Raw genomic sequence first — 27,752 nt, 5'->3', positions numbered from 1 at the left:
CCTTGCCTCTCCCTGACTCCTCAGGCAGGGGTTTATTCCGCTGCTCAGGGCAGAGCCCATTTCTTCAGTAAGTCAGATGCTGCAGTGGGTTGCGGAGGTGACAGAGGTCCGTGAGGATGTTCTGGATAAGTTTCCCTCAAGGAGAAGTCAAAATCACACACAGTGGAGAGGGGTTATTTCACCCCAGCAGCAGGGTAAGGGCTTGGCTGGCACCAGCCTGCTCTTCGAGGCTCAGTTTGTCACTCAGGTGCCTTGAAAGGACCCAAGGGGTGGAAACGGTCTCATCTCAGCAGCCCTGTGCAGGGCTTGTGTCCCCTGCAGGGACAGGGGCAAGAGAAGGCGCAGCAAGAGGCTGCTGAAATCAAAAAGATGTCTCAGACAGCCATCAATTATCAACGCCACAGTCTGTGTCTAGGATTCAAAAAATGAGAAGTGTTGAAGCTATGCAGGTGTCGGAGGCATCCCAAAGTGAGTGGATGGTGATGGTGGAGCTGGGTCCTGTGCACGCGGCGGTGACACAAAGTGGGGCTCTTTCGGGAGCACCTGCAGGGCAGGTATCTGGCAGGGAGGCTCCTGTCCCATCATGTTCTCTTGCCTGTTTGAGAAACCTGAATATAATCCTGCTCAGCACTGAGAACAGTCATTTCCACACAGGATTGGCTTGGAAATTAATTAGTGGCGTACAGTTTATGTTATATATTACCAGTAAAAGTATTTTTTGAGATGGAGTGCTGATAAAGAGCTATTTCTGGGGAGAGGAGCAGACATTTGGCATTATCGGGGTGTTGCAGAGCAGGTATGGAGCCTGGCCACCTGTGGGAAAAGACAGAAATAGCAAAGCAGCCCCTTCCCTGTCCTCATACAGAAACTTAGTGCCTGTTCTTCACCGATGATAAAAGGACAAGTTAATAATTAATAATAATCCGAGTCTCAATGTGACTACTAAATAATTTTCAGTTAGACATTATGTAAATTTGAAGTAGTTTTTTTACTGGTCATGCATAATAAAATAACTATAGTGATTAATTTTTCACCCTCAGAGTTTAATTAAGATCATTCAGGAGGTTTGGGCTGATACACCATGCTATAAATCACAGTCCAAGCCACTGAAAAATAACTGCCTAGCTTTCAGATTAGATAGTGATATTTTGGGGGTGGAGATCTTGCTGACAGATTGTCACCTGAGTTGTCCTAATCAGGAGGGCCATTTGGTCTTCTGAGCACTGAAATGATATATACTGGTTGTAAGTATATGCAATTCAATGTGTGCTTTTCTGGGTTTAATTTTAGGGATGGAGTCATTCCATTGTCTATATTCCTGCATAACTCATTGTAGAATAAATAGAGCGTTATTCTATGTTAGCCTAATCGGCTTTTAAAGCCAATGCAACTAAACTGTCCAAAGGGATAAAGTGGATAGTATCAAGTCATAGTTTCTTCCAGAATAAATGTGTCCAGGTGTGCATTTTGCACAGCCATTGTGCTTTGAGTGCACAGGCTTAGCTTGAATCACTTCTCAGGCTTAGACAAGCCTGTTTCCCAGTCTCAGCAGAAGTGCTGCAAGATACACAGGGCAATGTTGATTATGGTTATTATAATTGCAGCCTCTGCAGAGACATCACAGCTTCTCCAAAATGTCCTGAGTCCAACACCAAGGAGCTAGTTTCTAGTACATATGCATTTGTCATGGTGCGGAGCAAAATGAGCAGCACACTGATACCCCGGGAAAAAATTACTGGGAGATGGTGTCCTGTATGGCGGCTCCTGCAACGCATAGTTTTTTTCTCTCTGGTTTCTCTGGGTGTCTTCCATGTGACTGGGCTGTGTGCACCTACGGCTTTGCCCCACAAGTTAGTGCAAGTCTGCAGGATGTGTCAGTACACAGGATGGACCCTGACTCATGGGGAAAGCATGTATGGAAAACGTTGCCGTACTCCTATAAATGCTTGTTTTTCTTTTCTGTGTCATTATTTTTCCCCATTTAAAATAAAGCAGGAGTTTAGTAATAAAAACTAATGCTGAAAGGAAGTGGTGCGGGTGAGCCCTCTAGAATTCTGCACTGTATTTATGAACAGAAACTCTTTTCAGGAGAGTCAGCGGGATTTGAAAAAAATAAGGTGGAGGATAGTTTCTCTGATGCCCAGAAAGTAAAGCCTAGAATGGCCATCTTGCTCAATCTTCACTGCTACACTTGTTATTCCAGAGTTATGAAATAACAAGAAGATACTACTCTGAAGTACCTATTCCTAAATCCTACCATTTTATTCCAGAACGGAGGGTATCTTTGTTCTAATTCAGTTGTATTCTGAGGAGCAATTCAGTAATAACTATCGTGCTTTAAATTCACACCCTGTATTATGCCTAATTGTCAGGGATAGGCAAATTCTGACTTTCCTTTTAGTTTCATTGCTGTAAATCCAGAATAACCCTGTTGAAATAAGCCAGTATTTTTCAGTCATACCTTTGAAATATGTCATTTCAAAGGAATGACTCTGGATTTTACCAGAGAAATCTGGCCCAATGTGTGTGAAAAGACACAGTCTGCGTTAATCACACCAGACCACTCCCTCAACTGAAGCGTCTTCAGCAGCCCCACAGTAACGCAACAGGCAGCAATTTTCAGCTGTGGCGTCAGGAAGAACAGAACATCAAGGGAATAATTAGCATCTAATTTAGTAGTTAGACCAGGATCTAGGTGGGTTCCTGCATTAAGTAATTGCTTCCAGAGGCAGGCAAGGCTGGGGCTGCTCGCTCTGCTCTGCTCCACCAGGCCAGGCACCCTCCTGCCTCCAGCTCCTCTACGGCCGGGGCAAAGCAGCTCCGTTAATGGTGCTTTTGAGGGTTGTGTCTGGGAATGTGGTAAGGAGCCCTTCTCTGCTTCTGACATACAAGAAAATGCAGGGCTGTAAGCACACCCTTACACCCAGGCACCTTGCTGAAATGTAGGCAGTGTAAAGGGCTTTAGGCACATCATAATTTTCCTTGAAGCTGAAGATCTCAGTATAATCCTCCTTAAAAATCTGTCAACGGCTTGTGGCTTGTGTTCAAGAAAATGGCCAACTTGTAGATAGATCTTTGCTGGAGAAGTGTGATCTGCTCTGCCCTGTTCTCAGTGACTAATTCCTACATTCTGCAAGTTTGGGTGTCGGTACCTCACGGGGCACTGGGACCTTCCCTGCCGAGCAGCTATCCTCAGCACTCCCATCGCCAGCCATCGCCTCACGGTGACACAAGGTCTCGTGGGGTGTTCAGGATTTTACATCCCCACCCTGTAGCTCTGTGGACTTAGAGCTGGTTGAACCATGAGAGGAATAAAGTGTGCATCCTTCAGTTTGGAAAAGGTCTATGATGAAGCTACATAATCCTTCCTGCTCCCAAAGGCAGGGGCAGGGGCAGGCAGGGCTTCAAGCTCCCTGCTGTGCTCACAGGTGCCTTTGCAGCCACCTCCTGTCCCCAGGTCACCCACATGCCTCTCTTCACGGCTCGGACCCCGACAGCTTTGGCTTTCTCTGGTGTTTGGCTCCTCCCCAAGGAGAGTGCATAGCTTCAACACTTCTCATTTTTTGAATCCTAGACGCAGATTATGGCGTTGATAATTGATGGCTATCTGGGACATCTTTTTGATTTTGGCAGCCTCTTGCTGCGCCTTCTCTTGCCCCGGCACGGCAGGTGAAGGGCCTCGGCTGGCCGGGAGGATGGAGGCAGCAAGGTCTCGCTGGCTGCGCAGCCTCTGCTGCCCGCTTGCAGGCAGCTGCTTCTGAGTTTTTAATTTCTGTCACTGACTTTCCAGTCCCTTTGTTCAGCCTTTTAAATTTGCCTTTATTGTTTTAGCCTGTCTGCAGATATCTTTGTTTTTCTTCCAGAAAAGCCTTCGCTTGCTCAATTAGCAAGAAAGCTCTTTGCAGAGTGTGCCATAGCTCTATTTCTGCCATGGCTAAGTGCTTCTGGAGCATTTGGCTCCTCCCCAGAGAGGATTTACCCCTGCCATCCTCACACCTGCTATTGCTGGGCGTCTTACTGCACGTGTTGCTGTGTGGTGCCTTGCAGAAAAGGAGCTTCTGTGACACAGGAGTCTTGATGTGTTGCCACGGGTTAGGCCAATCTATGCTGTCCCAAGCGACGATTTTAGCTGCAATTTTTGCTCCCTGCCCTATTGGGTCAATACTGTGTTTTCCCCACACATGGGATCTTTCACCATCCAGATTTTTTTTCATTTGTTTTTGTCTTACTTCATGGTTTTGCTGCTTTAGAGCAGAGGTTATGAGGATACAAGTCGAACCTCTCACATGTTGGGAGAGAAAGGCGAGTGCTGGCTGGTGTAATGCTGGAAATACCTTCGGGGGTTTGTGTCTCACCCACCCCGGTCAGGTCTAAGCCCTGGCCTGAGACACCCACCCTTGGCTCAGACCAGGAGCCAGACCATGCATCGCAGGAGGAATTCAGAGCAAGATGCCTTGATCTGGAAGGCAGCTCCCTGCTTGTCCCCAGGCAGGCCTGGAGGCTGTCCCCAGACTGCCCTGCCACCGCCTCCAGCGCCAGCAGGACAGGCTCCGCCGAGGGCTGCCCTCCTGCCGCGGGGGGACCTGGTGGGAGACCTTGCAGAAGAGGCCGCAGAAGCCTCTGCCATTACATCTGCATTCAGTCTTTGCCCAGGCACAGGATGAAGAATTCTCCTCTCAGGGGGGTTGTGGCACTCCGCGTCGCTATTTTCCCTGGTTTTGTAGTCTGTTTTAATTGTGGGTTTGCCCTTACAAGCTGGGGGCTAAAGCCTAGAAGAAAAGTGTTTACAGTGCTGCTTACAAAATCTTCGTAGAGTTCAGGGGCTATTTCAGCAAGATGTTCCTGAACAGTTCTTCACTTCATATTGACCCTGATCTATTCCCTAACCCACTCTACATGCTGTAGCATGCGAGCTCGGACTATGCTAGCAGCCTCACAGCCTTCTCAGGCTCTTTATCCACCACGTACAAAAGAATGTCATGACTTTGTGAGTGCCCCGTGAGCACAGGTAAATATTAGGACAGCTTCTGGAGCCTTGCAGCCTCGCTGTGGACATGGAAGCCACTTTGGCCTAAAAGTTGGGCAGAACTCGATTTGTTTTTTTCAGGACAGAAATCATTCTTGCATAGAGCACTCACTGTTGGGAACGTGGCATTAGGATCCTGCTCACAATGCCCATCTCTCACAAGATCCTGGGATTTCCTTTGAAGCCCCTGCCCCAGGTGAGTGGGACGGCTCACGGGCTCACTGCTGGCACAGGGGTGACATTTGCCCTTGCTGGAACTGGGTAGTTGTTGAAGCTGGTTATTTGCTTTGTGTGATTGATCACATCTGTACAGCACATAACGCTGCCTTGCGAAACGGCTCTTTTATGTGTCAAACTGACTCACAGTGTGACCTGATGTAGATGTAAGGGGATATTTAAGGAACAACTGAAATTCAGAGAGAATTGTGCTACTTTTTTTTTTTTTTTTTCTTCCCCTGGGGTAAAATGCCTTTATCAGCAGATGGGGACAGGGCATGGTGCCCTGTGGGACCAAGGGGGTCCCTTGTGATGGCCGTGGACATGGGAGCTGTGCCGTTAGCTGCTGCAGTGCTCCACCCTGCTGCCTCAGTCTTGCCAAGGTGAACCTGTCCAGCTCACACCGGTGTGATTTGATGAAGAGGGTGAGGAAGCAGCCTGATTTTCCCTGCTTTGCTGCACCCCGCTGTGTGATCTCAGGAAGGTCAGCGTGAGACACTCCACAAAGGCACTGAGGCCCTGAGTTTGCAGGTGAATGTGCATCCTTCAAACTTCAGGTGATCTGTCAGTAGGAACTGGGCATATAAAATGGATCTGACCCTGCTTCTCTTTCCCCAGCTGCTTTTTGCTGGTTAGTTTGCACATAAGGTTTGCCTTTTACCTTATGAACAGCACCCAGCACAGAGTGAGGTCTTTGCAATCCCACTGGGGTCTTTAGGCACTTGCTTAGTGTTAATGCTGGGACTGTGGAACAGAGAAAACCTATGTCTGGCTGGCTTATGACCTGCTACAATTATAGAGATGGAGTTACTGGGAGGGTGGGCTTTATCCCATCAACACCTTCCTGTCACTGCTGAAGCGATGCTACCCTTACATGTCAACACTGAAAGCATATCTCTGCTGCATGCAGTCCATCTACTGGCAACGAACACCACAGTGAAAGATGCCCTTTAATTAACGTACTTCATAACAAGTCATCTGGAAATGGATCTGTGCTTGGAGGCAGGTGCTCCTGCATGTGCTGTAGGGCTGCTTTGTGTGAGGAAAGGCCCCTCATTGCATTTGCACAACTGGGTCTTGGGCGTTTGACCCTGGACAGTAAAATTGGTTTCCAGATGCCCAATCTGCAACTGCTTATTGCATACTTTGGTGAAGACACCACTGCCTCACTCACCAAGGCTGCTTCCGAGCAGAAACAAGCTGCAGAGTGGCATGGGCCGTGCTTGGCTGTGCTCTGACACGCTCTTGTGTGAGGCACACAGCTGGGTACGTGTATGATGGGCACGTGCTGGTGTGTGGGTGCCGTGATGGACGTGCCAGGCCACACGAAGGTTGCACCCCTGGCTGCATCTGTGTGCAGAAATCCAACAGCAGCAAACTAAGTGAAAGGGATAGAGACGCCTGAAGTGAGTTCAGAGTTGGCCCGTTTCTCTGAATTAGAATGAACATACAGTCTTCCCTTCTCGCTGCAGAAAGCCTTCCCATGACCCAGCATCGAAGGGTGGGAAGGATGCTGTGGGTCTCCCTATCCCTTTGTGTTGACCCTGGAAGTGACTAGAGGGGGAGATGGACCAGAGTGCATTTCCTATCCCCGGTAAATCGTGAAAGAGAGAAGGGAAAAAAGATCTCATGTTTGAATCCTGGTGTTAAAATGAGTGTCTCAGAAAGCTGAAACCAGCCTTGCCTGGAGTGATGAGCGGGTGCCCTGCTCTGCACAGGAATTAGTGTTTCCCTTAGCGCCTGTGAAAACTGCCAGAGCCAAGGTGAGGTGCTTGGCACCTGGGTTTGTTAGTGCGTCGCCTTTGAATCCTGCCTGAGGTTGTGCTGAAGAAGACGGATGATCCATCATTTAATGCTTGTTTGTCCAGCCCTGTTGACTACAATGAAATGCTTTTGTTTTACCAGGGGAGCCTGAGCATTTCATACGCAGGCCCATCCTGTGAACTTTAAGGATTTGGGCACAGATGGTGGATGGGAATCCAGCCCAGCCCTTCACAAGCTGCCGTCCCGGCAGGAGCCGTTGCTGTGCCGCTGCAGAGGGTATGCTGCCTCTTTCTACCCTTTAACAAACACAATAACTTAGAAGTCTCCTGTAGAGGTGTGGTAACTCCATGTAACACTTGTACATAAAACCACAACGGCACAAAATCCCCTTGTGCAGCTCCGATCCCTTGGTGAGTCCCAGCCACACAGCGTGGTTTAGTTGAGCACTCCCTGACATCAGGCCGGTGCCTTTCCTTTGAGCAAGTGCGTGGATGTCTTTGCCCGTGAGAGCTGAACCAGCACATGGGTCTGCACAGTGAGACTTGCCATCAGGGACCAGAAGCCCCACAAGAGCAGTGAGAACAGCACCTTTCAGAAAAAGGGTTGTGCAGAAAACTGGAGGGAAGCAGTACCTGCTTTGGATGGATCAATAATGCCTTTTTTTTCAGTGTTTCCTGGGGAAAAAACCCCACCAAAAACAAATCTAAAACTCTGCTGAAGAAAATTGTATTTTAGGTTGGAGCAAATACTTCATATTATTTTGAAATGCTCTTTTCAGCCTGGGGATGCAATTTGGTTTGGTAGCAGAAAGTCTGTCAAACAGTAAGCTGAAAAGTTGAGACAAGCAACTGCTGCATGTGTCCAGGGCAGGTTTGGTTCCTGCTTGTTTCTCTGAACATCTCAGCAGTGAGGGTTAACAGGGATGAGGATGTGTCAGCCCTGTGCCAGGTAGTGGATTTCAGCGTGCAGCAGCACCAGCTTTTGCATTTTTACCACGGGTTTTGTTGCAGTTGTTTTTCAGAGCTCTGGTTCCTCATACCCTGTAATTATGTGAGTTTCAGCATTCTGTAAAGCTGAAGGTACATTGACAACTTTTGTGATTGTGCAGAATAGCTTGAAAACAACCAAAAAGTTTTAAAAGGAAGAAGGGCAAATACAGGAAACCCAAAATTACATTTCTTTGAAATCTCAAGATTTGTAAGGCAAACTCATGATTTTGTGGCCTAAGACAGGACTGCTAAGTGCTTGGTGTTGGCAATGCTGTGTTTATTTTCCATGCTTGGATTTCTGCATGGCTTTATACACATTATGAAAAATGCTGTATTTTATGTTATTTTTTAAAAGGAAGCAGATCTCTTTGTTGGATGATCTCCAAACCAGACTGTAGCATACAATAAAAATTCTATAGTGCACTGTAACAAACTACAAAAGGCTAAGATGTTACTTTACCAGCACAAAAACCAAGCACATAATGGAGGAAGAGAATTATAAGGTATATCGCTCGTATTTATGGCCAAAAGAGAAAAAAAATACACACTGTACATGTATACTGCATATTGAAATTATAGAACAAAATTTAATTAGAACTTTGTAAATAAAATCCACATATGCTGATTTATGATATATTTATTTCTCAGCCTTTGAAATGATGGCTGCCTTCACTTTGGAAACCAGTCATTTGCAGACATCAGGTCTGTAATTCATGAACTGGCACAACCAGAAGTTTGTGGATTTGAGTCTGGCAGATGCCAGTCCCAGCTTATCTGTTTCAGAGGCACATGCTGGGATTCCCAGTGAAGGAGGCAGGGGAAGCATGCTGCAAAAGGCATCTATAACAATTTTTTTTTTCTTTCAAATGTGTAATTATAAAGATTAGGTGGCTTGTTTTGTTCATTAAAAAAACCAGCACTAATGTAATACGCAAGTATAAGCAAAGAGAGAATGCGTGCTCTTTGTAGGCTCCATCTAAATGTCCCCTTCCCTAGAGAGAGTACTTCGTGCTGTATTTGCAAAAAATATGTGATTAGTACCCAAGTCATGAGTGAGAACTGAAAGCAACTGGAACACCAGCCTTTCTTGTGTGAGACAGAGAGCTCAGGACTGGATCAAGACGTAATGAAACATGCATATGAAAGGCTAGATTGAGATGCCTTTACTCACAGTAATGAAGCGTCAGCTTTCCTGAATCACATTGCTATACCACGGGCTTCCACTTCTTTGCCCCAGTACTGAGAGCAAGTTAATACACCAGTTTCCTCTCCACCCCTGAGCAGGTTTGGAGGTTGGTGCCTAAATGACTCCTGAGAACAGGAATTCGAGTGTGATTTCTTGATGTGGTTGGAGCCACATTATAGTTTGCTGCTGCTGGAAGGAGGGAGATCCTGTTCTTCCATCTCCTTCCCAGCTTCTGTCCACATATTCCTGCTAGACGAGCTCTGTCACTCAAACCAGTGGATGACCCGCCGGGTCCTGATGTGGGCTTCAAGCTTCTGCACGGACACCTTATCTGTTGGACACAACACAGCATACCTCCCCAAGTACACAGTCCCAGAGCTGCCTCCAGCTGCATCACAGAGGTCTGCAGGGAATAAACACATAACGACTTGCCACCAGCTAACCAGGAGTGTTACCTGGAAGGTCTTGATCAAAGCCCCCGAGGGAGGTGGCCGCTCAGGTGAACCTGAGTGTCAGGCTCTCCTTTCACCCCTCTAAAACTGCAGCAACTTCAAAGAACATGTCCCTTCTGATTGTAGAAATAGGAGCTCAACTGGAAATAAAAACAAGAGTTACTAGTTCTTAGCCACTTCTAACTGAAGGTAAAATTGGATTTTAAATTTTTAAGTAAAATCCATAAAGGACTTGGGTGTGCAGCAGGACTCTCGCTGGAGGGTGTGTTCTGCTGCTGATCGAAAGGAGCCCGCAACAACTGTCTTACTGATTTTGGCTTCAAAGAAAGAAATTCATGGTTGTAACCACTTTAGCCTCTGCTATGGGGCACGTAAAAGGCTGTGATGGGTCGGTAGTTTAGTGTTGCCGCCAATGCTAAAGGCAGCTTTATTTCGTATCTTGTGGAGATTGGTTTGTGTCTTTTACTATGGAGCCTTCACGTCATGGGGCCCAGCTCTCCTCCCTGAGTAAATAGGTAGAGGTTGAATGAGGCAGCTCTCCCAAAGTGGGACTGTCACTAGATGATGGCTCTGTCTCCGTGATACTGAAAACAGACATCAAGGCACTTTTTACTAACACATTCCATCAATGCTAGAGACTTGTCACACAGGGAGCAAACACCGAGTGAAGCAAAGGAAGCATTTACAATTTGCTGCCATGAAAGGAGACAAGATAAATCAATAGGAACTAAATTAGCACAGCCAGCGGCCCTCACACCTACTTTGGAAACTCTATTAAAATCCATGGCCTAGAATTTGCAGGAGGGATTATATGCGTGAAGGGTGAGTCAAGATTTTAGAGTGAGCTAATGTAAATGACACCCACTTCTCAAACTGCCTGAAAACACTTAGTGCCAGAACGCGCTGCCAAAGACAAGAGTTCTAGTATTTGCTGGCTGTCATTGGCCTCAGATAAATACATTGGAAGGGGAATAGTGGAGGAGTCAATCAAAAGATAACACTGAGTAAAGCTCAGTTGCATAACACAACGAGAAGTCAAATTTAACCAAAGCTGAACATATGTCTGAGTACCGGGGGCACAGTGAGAAGTGTGATGGCCCAATCGGAACCCACAGAGAGTCGTGTTTGAGAGCAACACACAGGAACAAGATCTCACAAATACCTCGTGTGATTGAGTTGGTTGTGTTATTGTGCTGCTCTTGGGTGACCTTTTTAATTCAGCTGAAATGATACGTGTCCTGGGCGTTTGCAGAACTTTGTAGATTTATGACAGCATCCCACTGACACACTGAGGTACACGAAGACTTGCTAAAAGTCAAGTTGAAGTAAATATTTTCTTGCAGAAATCTGTTTATTGGCATAGTGAATGCAGCATTTGCGGGAAGCATCCAGCGTGTGTGTTCTGTGCAGCTGATCGGCACATGTGTGATAATCTCAGGCACTGGGATTGTTGTAGAAGCACAGAGCAGGCTCAAATCTCCAGGGCCACATGCGTGTTGGGGAGTTGATCCCTGTGTATGTGACAAATCAAGGAGTGCCAGGAGTCCAGCAATAGCTACTCCCAACCTGGCTCTGGGTATCTAGGATTCCTAGACAAATTTATAAAGTCCTCTACTTCTGCCAGGCACAATTGGTATGAGGAAAAAAGAAGTATCCGAGAAAACCTGAACACATGGGAGCTCTGTGCAAAGAAAATATCATTGTCAGCACACTCAGTCCTGGCTCCCAGACTCTTGCTATTCCACAGCACCTTCAGGAGAATTTCATTTCTGGTACTGACAGCAGCATGCTGGTAAAGCCCTCTGGACTAGCAGGGGAAGAAGAACTGGATCGGGGCTGGCTGCACAGCAGTGGGTTTTTAAGTTTTGCCCCTTTCCAGGCTTCCCAAGGAAACACAAACATGCAGGCCATGGCTCTACACTGTGAAAAGGGTAGAAACCTGAGTCACTTCCCCAGAGCCTGCCAGAGGGACTGCAGGGATAAACTAGTCTGGTCCTGCACCAGTTTGGCAGCCTTTTGCAGAAGAACACAGGCTTCATGCAAGGGTGGAAGAGCACGACTCAGCAGTTACAAGACAACTTAAAGTTCTCAAAGTAGTTACGAACAGGAGGTTCTGCCAGTCTCGGTGGTATTCTTCACCTTCATTTACATTTCTGTAGTGTATTGAGCCCTTCACCTGGGAGATGCTATAGAAACTCAGGGCATTAGTAGCACGGAATATAAGATAAAAACTAAACACTGTAAAACACGTGCAATATAAGCAGGAATAGAATTCTGTGCATACTCTCTGCAATTGTCTGGGTCTTAAGCATGCATTAAATTGCAGCAACTAAAGGCTATGGAGTACAAATCATAAACGTGAATTCTACTGCAAAACTGTCAGGGCAGAGATCTGACCAACATTATAAAATACGAGAAGTGATTTTAGGAGCCTCTGTTTTGATGAGAGGGATTTCGGAATTGCTTTTCAAAGGTCGGCTGCACAGCGTTTTCAAAATATCAGGCGCCAGGATTGCTCTTCGCTTTTGTAAACCCCCTGATGTTTCTTGTGCATTGGCACTGCACCTCACTGGGGGAGACTTTGTTTCACAATGGGATATTTGGGCACTGTGGTAATGGGAACTAGGAAGAACTCAGAAGGCCTTTCATGCTGAATCACAGCTTATCTTCTGCATAGCAGAAGGGAGGATTCCAGATCTTTTCTTCTGCTTTTTACCTTCAAGAGATTTATGGCAAACATCTTTTAAAAGATCACAGGGAAAGAAATGTCCATCCTCCCTACCTTTTCTGTCTTTCTTAAAACAAACAACTGGGAGATAATTCACTCTTAAGTGGTTGTGTTAGCTGTGCTGGCTTCGGTGGTGTGTGCCTGCTGGAAATGAGCTGTGGTGGGCAATGCCGGCTAGACACTGGGGCAGCAGCCTCCTGTGCTGCGTGCCACCGTATAGACCTTGTCTCTGCAGAGCAAGAGCTAAAACCTGAAAGATGGCCTTGTAAAGTTTCTCTAGTGGATTGCTGGTGGGAAAGCTTGTCATTGCCCAGTGCTTATCCATGGGGCAGCTGTTGTAACCAGATTGTTCTGATGTGCAAAGTCCCTCTGATCCATTTTGGGGGGACCTTGGGGCTGCATGGGAGGTGAAGATGAGGAGGGCTGCTCAGGCAAAGCCTATATGGGTGTGCTAAAAAATTATTTTTAGATATATTCAGTGTGGAACAGATTTTCTCTTTTGCTCCTGTGCAGTTTGGTGGGACTAGGAAAGCCTGAGGTGCTGGCACTCTGCCTTGGATGAGTGGAAAGGACCTTGCAGGGCTTCGCTCAGTGGCTCAGGGTCCTGCAGGCCTGGACCTTCTTCCTACTCTGGCACACTTCTACACCTCATCTGTGATGAGATGCTGCCTGCAAGTCTCTCATGGACCAGACTGTGCATAAACTGAGAGCAGCTGACTTCCCATCCCAGCAGAAAAATGCTTTTGGGGAGGGGAGCTGGAGGGTATCAGGTGGCTGTACCAGAACCATGGAGCACTGCAGAGGAGTTCCCTGGAGAAAGGTAGGGCAGAAGGTACGGGAGTGTCCGGGTGAGATGCTGGTGGCCGGTGGCTGTTGTGAGAAGGGCAGGTGTCTGTGGGCTGGAGAGCAGAGGGCGGCAGGGATCTCCGCCGGCTGTGCCAGCACGGGAGGCTCTGCTGCCTCAGCCTCTGCCTGCGCCGCACAAGTGCTGCGCTTGGCCTGGAGGTGGACAAGGACTTTAATAAGGAACGTGTGTGGTGGTGCCCTTGCCGAAGGAAAGGCGGTCTGAGGAACATCAGCCTCGTGCCTTGTTTCATCCAGGGCACAAACTGTCAAAATGGGAGGGGGCTTCATTAGGGCTAGAAAACTTTTCGGAAACTTTGGATTCCCAGGGATATTTCCTGACCTTTCAAATGGATCCAGCATAGGCTTACAGGAGTTCGGACTGAAAAGAGCTGAGAAGAGGTGGCATAGCAGATCTCAGAGGGCTCTTGTCCCTGCAGGCTGGTGTGCCTGCGTGCTTGCAGCGCATGGAAGCACAAGTGCCACGCTGTCCTGCCGTGTCTGGGCTGCTGCACTTCAGGCGTGGCACGGCTCCAGGGCTCAGAGCTTCTCCTTGGCGTCCGAGCTAGGTCATTTCTGCAGCTCCCCTGCATCCCCAGTTGTTATTAATGGCACACCTGGTGCCAAATAGGATCTTTTCCATTCTTAATCTGTGATTAACAAGGTTGTTAAAGTCATTCTCAGCTCTGCTGAAACCAAACAGAATTTTATATGACATACTGGGCAAAGGCTCTGTTTGAAGTAGTCTTTAATCTTAGTTATAGGATTAAATCGTATGTAAACAGTCACATTTTATCAGCTCAGCTACGAAGTAATTTATTTGTTAGTCTAATTTTAGTAACTTGTAGGTAATTCAATATTACTTGAAAAAGGTTGTATAGGAGCAAGCAGAGCTGATTTTCTACCAGTAGAGCAAGTGAAGGAGTCCCCTGATCCCTCCGAAGGCCCTTGCCTGTTACGGACAGCTTCAATGATTTTAGAAAAGCTATTCCAAATGTGTGAAAAAGCAGGGTGACTAAATGTGGGGCTTTGCAGAACCAAGGCCTGCCATTGTATTTTTTTGGCAGTGTTGTTTGACATTGCAGTACATTTTTTGTAAGTGCTAGTGTTGCATCTATTTTTACTGCATTGTGCAATTAAGACGTTTAGGACAGAGCTATAACTATTGAACATTTTGCTGGAAGTTACTGTATCCCAGTGGAAGAGATAAGCTGTATTTTCCTTAGAACTAGAGGAGGATAGAACTGTGATATCCCAGTCTCTGTGGCAAAGAGGTTTGGTGCCGTTGCGGTCTGTCAGCCCTTTCATGCAGTTAGACTGTGTAATCATCAGCAGCCTTATTTATTTCATGGGCATTCAAAGGTGAGGAATGATCCTTGTGATTAGATTAGCCCTTACTGTAGGATTTGATTTTTTCCTATTGGAAAAATTATCCTACACTGGCAATCTGAAAGACTATGTGAAATCCAACGTGCAGGATGTGAAACTATTTCCCTTTGCACAAAGGCATTTCAAGATGATTTCTGAGTGAACATGGATATGGTTTTATTGCTGCTCGGTGCTAACAGCTGAAGGAGGTTACAGGAGAAAAGGAGCTGGAAGTTGATAGGCAGTGGTCTTACATAAAATTGAACTCTGTCCAGGAATCTTTTACAAATCGAGCCTCTTCTCTCCTTACAAGACCCAGGACTTCCAGGTGATTTTGATGGGAGTGGGGGACTCAATAGCCTCCTGTGAAGGTGACTGTTTCCTATTCCTGCTTCTAGCGGGGCTTTGCAGGGCTCACCTCCAAACGGCCCGGTTGTGCGTGCCTTAACTCCTGTTTAACAGGCGATCCTTATTGTATCATGGGGGAATTTCACCCACAAGTGCCGATCTTCTGTTTTCCTGGTGAGAAATTCGGGCTGAATAAATGCCAAGGACAGTTTAAAATTTTCCCCTCGTTTTTGCCCAGTGTCTTGCATGCTTGAGTATTGGTCATACCCAGATCAGTATTGACTTACACTGGGAATTGAAACACCCCCTTAAGGGATCAAAGTTTTGCGATCGAAAGTAAGAATGCCTTAATTTGGGTAAAATTGATCTAATCTGGGAATCTGCAACATTTATAGCAGCTGGCCTGCGTTCTTGGCCATACACCCCCCAGTCCTTTAGGGAGACAGTGTTTACAGAAAACATTTCCCCCCCCTTTTTTTTGCAGTTCAGCTAGCTAAAGACATTTCATTATCTGCCTGACTTGCATGTCTGTGGTTGGGGAGGATCTGAGTTTGAAAGACTTTAAAGAATACTCTGAAATCGTAACCTGCAAGGCTCTCACTTGGTGCGTGTGGTGGGGAAGTCTGGATACCAGGGCAGGAAAGGCCGATATGAAAGAATTATGTGACTCAATTGACTGTGAAATTCTTCTAGGAACAGGTGTAATTGTGATCGTAAACATTTGTGAGGTATTTTACTACCAGCTTTAATCCCTGCAGAGGGGAATATTTAGGAGTCGGAGAATAAACGTGAAATTAACTTCAAAGGCTGAGTTAAAAGATCAGGAACTCGAACCTCAGGCCTGGCCAACAAGCTGCTGAGCGCAGAGGAGTCTGCAGCTTTCTTTGGTCCGTTGTTTTCCTCCAGATTGGTGTATCTGTGATTCCAAGAGACCCTAATGGGGATCCTTAGGGTGGTGGCCACCCCAGCCAGAGTCCTCTCCAGCATGACCTTGCGTTTTTCCATTAGTCCCCTTTCTTTAATGGGGTAACACAAACCGTGTAACAAATTGATCACAAACCCCAGGAGGGGAAAAAATGAAGAGCAACATTTTGCAGCTGTGGCACCATCTCTGCCAGAGAAAGTGGCGCTGGGCTGGAGTAGCGATTTGTGGAGGGAGACATTAAGAAAATAGGTGAAAAAGGTCGTATTTCCTCATGTCTTGCGGAGGCACAAAGCTTTCCTTTAATGAATGCACAGGAAATGTAAAAGCAGGCGAGGGTCTGAGAGCTGCGTAAGGAAGTTTGATACGGGTTTAAAGTCCTTCCTGTTCTTAGGGTCAGTGTCAGAAGTAAAATGCCATTTATGTTCCACTGGAGCTCCGTTTTGCACAGCTCCTTGCAAAGGCCTCTTTGCTGAGTGAATTTTTCCCACTGCCATTAAGGAAACACAACTCATTGGTGATTTCAAAGAGGGAAAATGAGAAGCTATAAGGACGAACATGTCGGAAGTGCTATAGAGTGATAAGGAAGCCAGGATGGTAAATCAAAGCCTAAGGAGGAAGGACATGAAGGGGCAGGCAAGTATAAATCTTTCTAAACTGATCAAGGAGCTGGTGGGGCCTTTAGAGGGATGTGAATGGAGAGTCAGTGGTTGGAGCTGCTGAGAAGCTGAATGAATTCCTTGACTTGATAAGCAAGGGAGAGCAGCTAAAGGTCACGTACTGTGAGGAGGACAGGGAAACACAGTGGTTTTCTATGTGGGGAGAGAGAGAAGGCATATTATTTAAAAGTTTTATGTGTGTAACCCAAGCAGACAGTTGGGAAATTAAAACTATTAAAATTGACAAGTCACCAATTTTAGATTAACTGCAACCTACAATTCTTGGACTTGGTTTCTGGCCTTGGTGTTTGAGACATCCCTGGGAGAGTGGTGGTGGCTGAGGAAGGAGACACAGAAAGCATTGTCTCCTTATTCGGGGGGTGGGGAAGGAATATAAAATCAATTTGGGAAAAAAAAAAAGAAGAAAGAAATTAGGCAAGTTGTAGAGAAAATGAAGTAGATATTGCTAAAAGGCAAGCAGCAAGCAAGGTTTGAGAGCCATTTAGTAGGCAGTGAAGTGGCCCTCACTACGCAGTGGTCTCACATTTCTGAGATCTGCTTTACATAGGCTGAATGTGCATTAAAAGTGCTCTGTGCTTCTACAGCACCAGCTACCGCAAAGGTCCAGCTTTGGAGAGAGCTTTGGGGTGTTGCTGCAGTACAAACCATACCAGAGAGCAACGCGGTGCCTGGGGCTGCACAGGTCACTGAGAGCAACTCGCACACCAGCGTCTTCCTGATTCCCCAGTTCCAATGGAAATGGCAAACATGTGCCAGTCTTAATGTCGTGATTTTTTAAAGTGCCCTGTGAGTTTAGGTGCCAATAACCTACAGTGGTTTACATCCACTCCGTGCTACTTGTCACTAGCCATAGCAGTGGCAGATGACAAGCTTGGCCAAGTTGGTGCTTCCAGCTGCCCTGATCTCTTGGGGCTGATGCTCCTGCTGCTCTGATACATGGAGTGTAGTCAGGATGGAGCTCTGTGCTCAGAAGTCTCCATTATGGTCAGAACCATTGCACCATGGATTTGATTGACTTACAGATCTGAGCCTTCAGATAGACGCACTTTTTCCCACATCCAGTGTAAGTGGTGAGATCTCATCCTGTAGATGCTGTGCTGACTGCAGAGGACCTTTGTCAGGTTATTTTAGTTAAACTAGTGTTTTCCAACGTTATTTTTAATTTATGGAGCTCTAAACATTTGACAGTGCAGGTTTGAACCCTTCTGCAGCAAACCTAAGCTTATTTACTGTCTCCCTGCTCATGTAAATTCTTAGGAGCTTTTCACAGACCTATGGAAAGAGTCTGTGTGCCTGAAGGGACCACAGCTCAAACCCCCTGGTTTAATGAGGCTGTTGCTGCTCAGAGCCTTTTATTTTCGTAAGCTGTGTGAAGATGGAGAAACCAAAGAGAGAAGGATGCATACCACGAGCTCTTCTTACCTTCAAGAAATTAAGAATACGCTTTATTTAGAGGATAATTTCAATAGAGTTCCCAAGACTTATGTCCCACTAAAGAGCGGAGGCACAAGGCTCCTCTTGTGATGTGTCAAGTTACCCAGGAGACAGACTGAGCAACTGAGAAATGTTGCAGGTTTTTGGGAAAGAGATTTATATATAGATGTGTTACGGGAAAAAATACCTCTGCTCATACACATGGTAATTCTTCTGTCTTACTTTGTTTGCTATCTTTCTTTCTTTATTGTTTTCAAAGATTTAAAGGAATTTAATTAAAAAGGCAGTTTAACTACCCTCTTCTTTCCAGATAACAAACACTAAAATAAAATGAAGTGAAATATTGGAGAGCCTGCTTTATATCCCTTTTAAAACTAAACACAAAAGCCAGATGAGATCAGAGGGTTTATCAGGCAAGATATTTCCAGAAAACAAGAGGAAGCCGTGCTGCCACCGCACAAGGAAGGGCTGAACCTTCGTCTGGAAAGCCATGGTCCGTTCTCATCAGCCAGGATATCAGAAGGATAAATCCAAAGTGGAACTCGGAAGGTGCCTGGGACAACGGGTGATGCTTACAAGGAGTAACCAAAGGAGCGTGGGTCACTCAGTGCAGCAGAGCTGAAGTGAGGGCACTGCTTTCTGTAGATGCAACAGAAGGAAGAATATTATATAAATAAAAAGAGCTCTTTGGCTGACAGCATGATTATAAACTGCCATGGAATACACTTAGGCTGGAAATGAGGAGGGCTGTGGACCTCAGAGCAGCGGGGTTCTGCAAGGCCTTGCATCAGGACAGCAGGGCCAGTGTCGCCCTGCGTCACCCATACACAGAAGGGATTGCCTGCGAAGCTGTGCAGGTGGAGTCTGGCTGCAGCGATCATCTCCAGCCCTGTACGCTCCCAGAATACCATTAATTTCTTCCATTAGCCTGGTGTTCCATAGGCAACTGTCTAGCTGTGATCTTCCAGAGAGCCAAAAGTAGGCTTTATTATTTAGGTTTTAGCTCAGCTATAATACATCATTTAGAAAAGACCCTGCTGTGTTAAGATGCATTCAGTAACGGGGCAACACCCAGTGTATATGTTACACTGCACTCTGCTTTGTCTTTGTTAGCGCCCACGTCAGCAGGTGAGTGATCAGCGTGGCCCCAGCCACGTGGTGGTGGTGCGTGGTGCTGAGTCTGTCCGAGTTTTACATCTTCTGCAAACCTGGTGCTGCTGCATGCCTTACCAGCACCCGGCACACCGCTACCGATGCCTCTCAGCTGGAAAGCGCAGACACTGCTTCACTCCTGTGTGTATCCGTGCTCTCTGCCTTTCTGCTGTTTGCTGCTGGGGAAGATTTCAGCTGCTTGGGCTCCTCTTCCCAAACCATGGCTCCCCCCGTCCCTGCACGCCCTTCCCATTCCAAAATGCATTTTGAGGCTTCTGCAGTAGTGATCTGGGTGTGCATAGCTGGGGGTGCAAACCCCACGATCCCTAAGGGGGGAACCCTGGGCCTACACCCCGTGAGGCCGTTCTCCTGAAGCTGGCTTGGTGATGGGATCTGGGAACTGCACCACAGCATGCTCAGTGGCCCGTAGTGACAGGTTTATAAAACAACAAGGCATCCATTGCCTCCGGTAGAGATTGTAGCCTGGCTTTTCTCTTGTGGCTGTTGTAGCAATAATCATGTGTCCGCAGCTTTCCCCAGGGTGTGCTGCCATGCCTTCCTCTGGCAGGAGTTGCATGCCTGACTCTCAGAGCTCTCCCGTCGCTGGGGGGGCACTGAGCAGCACCTCCTGGGCTGGTGGTAACCGCTTTCCATCCCACTTACAGTCAATAGCTGCAAGGGGAGTCTGGAAACGGGGATGCAGGAAGGGAAGGGACCCATAGAGCTGCTCTCATCCTGCCGTTGGCTCTGCTGGCCTGCACCAAGGGCTGCCAAGCGTGGCGGGGCAGGGCTGTGCCGGGCGCGGGTGCTGCGCAGCACGCAGGGTCTCTGCCAGCCCCTCCCGGGGCCGGAGGCAGAGCGCAGAGCCCAGGCGGAGCAGCACCCCGGTGTCAGATGTCTGTCTTAGCCTCTGACCAGCGAGAAGGTCTCCATCTAAATCAACAAGAGCCCTCTGGACTTCGAACCATGGCGGGTGGGTATTTTTAGAAGCCAATCAATCAGTGGTGACTGTTCAAGTTCAGACAAGTCAAACACCGCCTGCAAAGTTACACAGAAGCACTGTGTGTCGTGGAAAGGTTGGTGAGCCTGCTTATTTGACAAGCTGTGCCAAATCCATGAGCTACCAGAGCTGAGTTCTTTTTAGAGAGATAGCTGTAAGAAGTAGAAGTGTAAACAGACTGTGGATTGTAAAACACACACTTTTTAAATCGAAGCAATAAATTACAGTTTGGCTTTCCACAGAAACTTTCTTTCAAGGTGCTAGAAGTGTTTTCCAAACCTGAACGTGGCCCTAGGTTGAAGGTTTTTCTTCTTGGACTTTTTTGCAGGTGAAGAAATTTTGGCACAGAAGCGTTTAGGGCTACCAAGGTACCACAGTCTCTAAGAATCCAGCTTGTCTCCAGGGAAGGGCTGTGCTACCAGTGCTGGAAGAAGAAAAGAAACACCTGTACCCTGGCATTGACCTTCACAGCCTGATTAGCTGAAATCAAAGTAATGGGGTTAGATCAGCCTCGGGGCAGGGAATGGAAGTGGCAGACGGGTGGTGTTTTGGTGGTTCTGCTACGAGGTAGCAGCATCTGAAGCCCTTGTAGGACCTTCCTCAAAGAACATGAGCTGGAGTTTGCCAACAGGAGCACAGAGAAGAGCTGATTCTTGCAGGAACCTCCAGATGCTATTGTAGTGTGTAGGGATGAAAATAATAATATAATGAATCGTCTCACTCCATGAAAAATGCCAGCACAGCCAGGACTCAGGCTGAGACACTAGCAAGTCAGTAGCCGGATCAGAATGTGCTGGTGTTCTGATTTCCAGAACCGCAGTTTATCCAGCTTGAAAACAGGCGTGATGTTTTCTGTTGTCATTAACCACTGAGACAGGAACCTGTGGCTCCTGCCCTGTCTGCTTCTCTGCTGCTTCGTGTCCTTCCCTCCATCACTGCAAGGCGTCTGCTCCAGAGTCCTCGCTGGAGTCTTTGCACAGCTGCACAAAATGTAGTGCACGATCTGATTCTCAATGTGGGCTTTACTCATATGTTCAATGCCAGCTGGAGGGCCCTGCCGAGTTTTTGCTGATGCATCAGAAATATATTTTTAGGAAGGTTTCTCTATAATTATTACATTATAGCTACTGCTGGATTGTTCAGAGTGTAGTAAACAATTGCTATACTTGTTAGAGGTCATGAATAGAGAAAAACATTCCTCTGTGTGAGGTCTGCTGTTAAATAATAACTTGTCATTTCATGGTGTAGGGGGAGTGAATGCCCTCAAAGGGACGTGCTGACATTGTTCAAGCCAGTGATCCAGTTCCTGTAATTAACACCACTTTCTTAAGGCTGCTTCTCCTAGCAGGAACAATGGCTGCGCTGAGGGACAGCTGTTGCCCCACTGCAGCTCTCGTCATCTTGTGTCTTGATCCTCTCGCCGTTTTCTCGGTTACCCGTTCTGCAGCGGCACTGAGGTACCCTTATCGCCACAGATCCAGGCCTCAGGGTGATGGGCAGGTGATGAGGAACGCTGTTCACTAACAGCTCTGTGGGGCCCGGCTCCAGGCAGGAGAAGGTGATCAGGCACGCCGAGGTTATTAATGAGTAATTTCATGATGTGCTGGTCTAATGAACAGTGTTCACCTTGTGGCATCTCTGCTGTCTGATGTGGAGGGAGCACTCACTGCTGCCTTTTCCCGGGGGGATACTAAAGGTGTCTGTATCCTCCATCTGTCATCTCCAGTGCACCTCTGGGAGCTTCAGAGCTTTGAGAAATCCTTTTCTCTGTCTCGCTGAAATTGTCTGGTATGTTCAAGAACTACTCTCTCTCTCGCTCTCACACACACACACTGTGATGACATGTAAAGCTTTGTTTGCTCAGGACATCTAGGCTTTGCAATAACCACCTTGCCATCCGCCCAGACCTAATGTGCAGTTGTGGTTTTCATGGTGCAGAAGAAATGCAAGGATACAGCTGTGGCTCAAATCAGTTAACAAAACGGGCAAAGGAATGATCCCACGGCCTCAGGAGTCCTATCTCAAGGCCAAAGCAGAAACCAAGAAATCTGTCTGAGCTGCAAAAAGCGAGGGTAGAGCAGCGAGCCAGGGCCTGGGCAGGTGACAGATGTGTCATTTCTGACATCTCTCAGTCCCTCCCTGTGGTGGTGGGGATCTGCCCATTATTACATGGTGAGAAGAAAATGATGTCTTGGCGAAAACATGGCAAGCGTAAGAATTCAGCCTGGAAGGAGCTCAGCAGGGACACGTAGGAGCTGATCGCACCGTTTCAGAGCCTTTCTAGAACCACTAGCTGGGGGGAAAGAGGAGCAGACATCTCCCACGTTTCTGCATGCAACAACTCAGCGGCTCTGGTGGTCTTTGGTAGACACCACTAAAAGCGTGGCCAGGCTGTATGTGGTCAGCCAAAGACAGTCAAAACTCTGCCCTGTCGTCTGACTTACGTGGGGAGGTATCTCTAGGCAACAAGTGTTGCTCCCCAGCGGAGCTGGCCGCGAGGCCCCTGGGCACTGCCCCCAGAGCCATGTGGTGAACCCAGATGCTTTAAGACTGCGCAGCTGACGGGTGGGCAGCTGAGGCATGCAGCTGTTCGGGGTGAGACTGGCTGCAAGTTGAGGAAATTGTGTGAAGCGGGCCTCAAGGTTTGCAAAGAACTGCGGAGATGGAGGGCTGTCTTTTGCAGAAGAAGCCCTGAGTGAGCAGTGGAAGAGCTGAAAGGCATCTAATGAACTGTAGCAGTGTATGAAGCGTGGCTGAGGTGAATTAGGATTTGAAAATGACCAGTTAAGTTCAACATCTGTGACAGTCCAGTCAATATGTGCAGCCTGGGAGGCTGCCACAAGTCCCAGCTGCTGCCAGTGGAGTGGCAGAGCCTCTGTTGCTGGTGTTTGCTCCCTGTGCATGGCTCTGCGTCCTTCTCTGCAGCTGCTGCGACTCTTGGGGTTGGTGGCAGATGGCAGACGATCCGCCAGCCTGGAGAAGAAGAACACTTTGGGTGCACAGCGGAGCACAGACTTCTCTTTAATGACGGTTTATGTAGCTTGGAGGGAGACAGGCTGAGGATGGACACTTGTTGCCTGTGGGAAGATTGCACTGAAGCAAAACTGGGACAGAGCCTTTGGTTTTGAGAGCTCACTGCTTCTGAATTGTCAGCTTGCATCAGAGCTAAATATCTGCCCCTACTTCTGACTTCAGCAGCCACCCTGGCATTGGGGGAAGGAGCCAACCTCGGGTACAGGTCTGACACTTCCCAGACACGTGGTGACCACTCCAAACAGCCCTGTAACACTCCCCATATTCACATGGAAGAGGGTGACTGAAGGAGGGAATGGCAGTCTCCATACTCAGCCCTCTTGCTTTTTTTGGTCTGCATTGCATGCTCCATGTTGTTTTAATGTAGTTCCTAGTATTTAATGTGCTTTTATTGCTTTCTCTAATAACACCGACTGAGCACTAAGAGCCAAATTAAACAAGCCATGCCAATAAGCCAAACATTTAACTTCAACCAGCAAAGCGGATGCCTCTTACCCCTACTCAGGCTTAGATATGTAAATCAGGGACCTCACTGCTCATCAGGGAAAGCGGAGCAAATGGCTGCTGTGGTGCAGGTAGGGTAGAGCTGGGGCACTGTCCCTGGCGTGGGTGCAGAGGCTGCTGTGTGCCCCCTCCCCACACGTGCTGGTCTTACCACCCTGGGTCTTGAGGTGGAAGTTGGACAAGGTGAAAGGCTGGTTGTTCTCCAGGTTGTAACGTGGCATCTTGTCTCATGGGCTTTATCAAGCTGGGTCTTGTTTTTCTGTGGCTGGAGGCACCTGTAAATCCCTTTGACTTCAGTGGAAGCTGGAGTTCATATTCTGCGTCGCTGAAAGCCTTTCCATGCAATTAAAAAACAACCCCAAACCTCCTCCCCTGGTGCTGATCAGTGGTGTGGTGTTGACGTAAGTGTACTGGAGTTTCGCTTGCAGCAGCTGGGTAGCTGGCACTTTTATAGGGCTTTTTTTTTTTATTCTCTCTCTCTGTCTTTTGCACAATATTCCTGAAGGTTTTTTTCTCTGTTTGCTTTTCCCCAACAAGCCCCAGCCTTCATCTCTGTCCTCTTAGCACTGCTTCCTGTTGTTCTCTGTGATCTCCCTTGTTCCATCTTTCTTCTCTTCTCTGGTTTCCTCCCTTTCATTTTAGCTCTTTTTTGTTGAGACTGGCTCAGCCCATCCTCCCAAAGGGGAAGCGTATGTTTCATCCCCCTGGCTCTGTTTCCCTCCCAGCCCCACAGCTGTTCCCTCTTTCCCGTTCCTACAGGCCCCTCTCCTGCTCACAGCACCATCCACTGCCTTCTCTTTTTCCTCTCCACGTCCAGCCCCTTTCCTCCATCACTGGAGGTCAACAACAGAGAAAATGAGCCAGGAGGGGGATGTTACAGCTAAGAATGATTGTGCCTGCGAGATGCTAAGTGTTGTCTCACCAGCATTGGTCTGGGCTGCTTTCATCTGGCTGGATGAGTCGAACCCGCCAGCTCAAGCACTGACATAGGTTTTGGTGTTTCATGCCACACAATCTGCCATTACACCTGAGAAATTTTAGCCTTTTGCTCTGCCCAAGCCTGACAGCCGTAAGCTCTGCGGCGGGGATGTGGTGGGGTGGGAAGGTACGCTTCACTTCTGACTTCCTTTCCCCCCGCCCCCCGCCGTGCGCTGCACTTTACCAGCTGAGCACCAGGCGTCTGTAGCTGCAGATCTCTGTGCTTTGGTCCATGCAATTATGTGTTTTCCAGTTGCACTCAGTTGAAAGTAATCATGGAGCTGCAATCTCAGCTGGGACAGAAAATCATCTAACAAGTTGGCTCCTGTGCGATTACAGAAGATACATTCTGCCACTAATTTGTTCTGCCACTGTTTCACCCTCCTAAGTGGAATGAACTGGGGAAGCAAATGCACACTTGAGTGCTGCTGGTCTGTGCCTGGGGTGAATTAGACATATTGCTTCAAGGTGCAAAGAACTTTCCACTCTAGAGGAGCTGGGCGGCAGTGTGTGCGTCTGCCTCAGAACCCATCTGACCCCTGCCTCGGGCAGCTTTTTACAGATTTAGGAAATGATCAGATCTGGAAGGAGAGCCTGCATGGGCTGATCTGTCAGCAGGTAAGCAAAAACCTAATACATCCCACAGCCACCCTGCGCGCAGCCCAGAAAGTGGACCGAGACCCCAGAGCTGCTGTTTCACTCGCTCCCCAGCTGCAATTGCATCTCCTGCCTCTTCCCCCTCGCCTCTCCCTGTAATCCCTGACTCGGGCTTTGCCCTCTGCAGCAACAAAGAAAATGTCATCAAAAGCCTCCTTGCACTGATGCAGCAGGAGGCTGTGACAGATACAGTCACGGCTGGGGAATGAGTGCGGAGCAGTGCCGAGCTGCCTGTGCCATTATTGTTCTCTGCTGCAAGCTGGAAGCAACCGAGAGGAGGAGGAGGAGGAGGAGGAGGACGCAGTCGGTCCTTCTGTAACAGCCCCCCCAGGACCTGAACGAACCTTCGGTGTTGCAGGGTATGCACAACAGTGGAGACTGGCAATTTGTTGCATGAAGGTAACAACAAAACCCCTCGTCTGGATTCAGTCCCCGTATCTGGTATTTTGGTAGTGATTACTCAACAGCGATCAACATTTAAACTGAGTTTCAGAAAAAACAAGTAATGAAAGAGGGGAATAAGTGAACTTCCAGGGCAAGTGCAGGGTGTGCTGAAAGGGAGAATGATGTGACGATTGCCCCAGGTCAGCCTTGGTAAGGCCGACCCTCGTGGGGGTAGTTCAGCAACTTCTTGTTGGGGTTTGTTACAGAGTGTTTCCCCTGCGAGCCGTGCTCTGCTCTCGCGGGTTCCCTCCCTGCGCCCTCGGCTCAGAGCAGCAGCCTGGTACCTCGGCACGCGGCACACGCTACAGGTGGCAGCTCCGAAATGGCCATCAGCATTTTCAGGGGCAAGTACATAAGATGAAGAATACTATATTAGCTTATATACTATATACTCGAAGAATACTATTAGCTTGCATCACCCCTTGCTAATGTAGATGATCGAATTAAAGAAAAAAGTTGAGTTATGCCACGCAAACAGTCCATTTCTGAGTATGTCATAATGGCCCCCTGGCAAGCTCCATAGGCCATAAAAATGCCCACTCTGCTTATCGTATTTAATTGTTTTAGCCTTTGATAAATTATCTGTTAAAGCCTGTTGAACATTTTAAAGCGTTTCTTGCTAATGGATTTTCACAATGTGGTTTAAGGGATGTTGTTATTAATAAATGTAACTGCACTGAATGGTAATTTGATAAAGATGAAAGAGGTATTTATGAATTCCGCTTCCCTTTTAGCTGTTGCTAGGAATTTTCACTCCTTCAGAATATACTGAATTTAGTCTTGATTTCTTTTTGTTGAAACTGGGCTATTACGTGCTGATTCTGTAAAGAGAATATTAGTGGAGTTGGACCAGTTGTGAAGTCCCCTGTGGTGGTAAAAACCCAGTTGTTCCCAGCACATCAGAGGGGTTTCCTGGCTATAAGAGGCAGCGAGACTGGCCCTGGGATCCCATACAGTACTGGTAGAAAAGTGTAAAGGCAGTTTGGGATTCGGGTAGGGTTTTTTCCCCCCAAGATGATTAATGGATCTTAATATTGATAGAAACATGAAAAGAAAATAATTTGTCCATGCTAGATAGCCAGGTTTTGCTAATGGGCTGCTCTCCATTACGTTATCATTGCAATGACTGAAGCACTTTGCTGTGTATAAATTAATTAGGAACTTGCATTTCAGTACTGAACAGTGTATGCCTGGCTCCAGTGAAACAGGAAATGTGGAATGTCTAAAGGCTGGTATCTACCACAAAAATGGCTCTGTAAACACTTGTGGCACACAATAATGGGAAGTACTGTGAGTTATGTTGGGACTGCATCATAAAATTATCATAGGGCTAAACAAGGGCAATTGTGAGGAGGAATGTTAGCAGAAAAAATGGAAAACATGTTATTTTCTAAGAAGAGAGCTTTGCTTTATTAGGATTTGATCCATGCAGAGACTGACGTCTTCAACACAGGAGACAGGTATTAATCACGGGAAAGAATCTGTTTGCACTACTAGCAGAAAGCTAGTTCTCTTGACAATAAGAAAAAAATATTTTCTTTTTCTGGACGGGGCTTGTCGTTAAAGATGCGTCCATGTGCAGAAACACAAAGGATCAAAAGGCAGCGTGAAGCTGGGGAGGGCTGAAAGACAAGGGATTTGCTCCTGCCTCTCTCAGTTGCCTGCTATGTGGTGTTGTACAGCTACTTCTTTCTGTGGCTCTTCCTTACCTCCCACCCTCTGTGTATTTTCTTTGTTAGCTCTGTTCAAGAGCAGAGAATTTCTCATACCTTGTTTTAATACTGCATGTAACTTCGCCAGATGCTATGGTAATATCATCAAGACTAATAGCTACTCTGCCACCCAGCTCATTCTCTCAACCCATCCTTGTGAACAGGCGGCCAAGAGATTTATATATAAAGCAGAAATACGGATCTGCCTCTGATCTTAAGTATAAATCAGGGTTAAGTTCAATGGAATTCAGCAGGAATAAAATGGGTGTTTGTTACAGAGGAACTGAGACATTCTGTACAAAATACACAAACAGTA

General features: G+C 47.3%; 1 protein-coding gene across 5 annotated transcripts in view; it reads left to right on the top strand.

The window, feature by feature from the left end:
• COPRS (coordinator of PRMT5 and differentiation stimulator) overlaps positions 1–27,752 on the top strand; it is a 190,434-nt gene that overhangs the window by 133,715 nt on the left and 28,967 nt on the right. The window lies entirely within an intron of this gene.

Source organism: Falco cherrug, chromosome 1, assembly GCF_023634085.1.
Source record: "Falco cherrug isolate bFalChe1 chromosome 1, bFalChe1.pri, whole genome shotgun sequence".
Lineage (NCBI taxonomy): Eukaryota > Metazoa > Chordata > Aves > Falconiformes > Falconidae > Falco > Falco cherrug.
The sequence above is the reverse complement of the archived record's forward strand: the minus strand, read 5'-3'. Positions and strand labels throughout refer to the sequence as shown.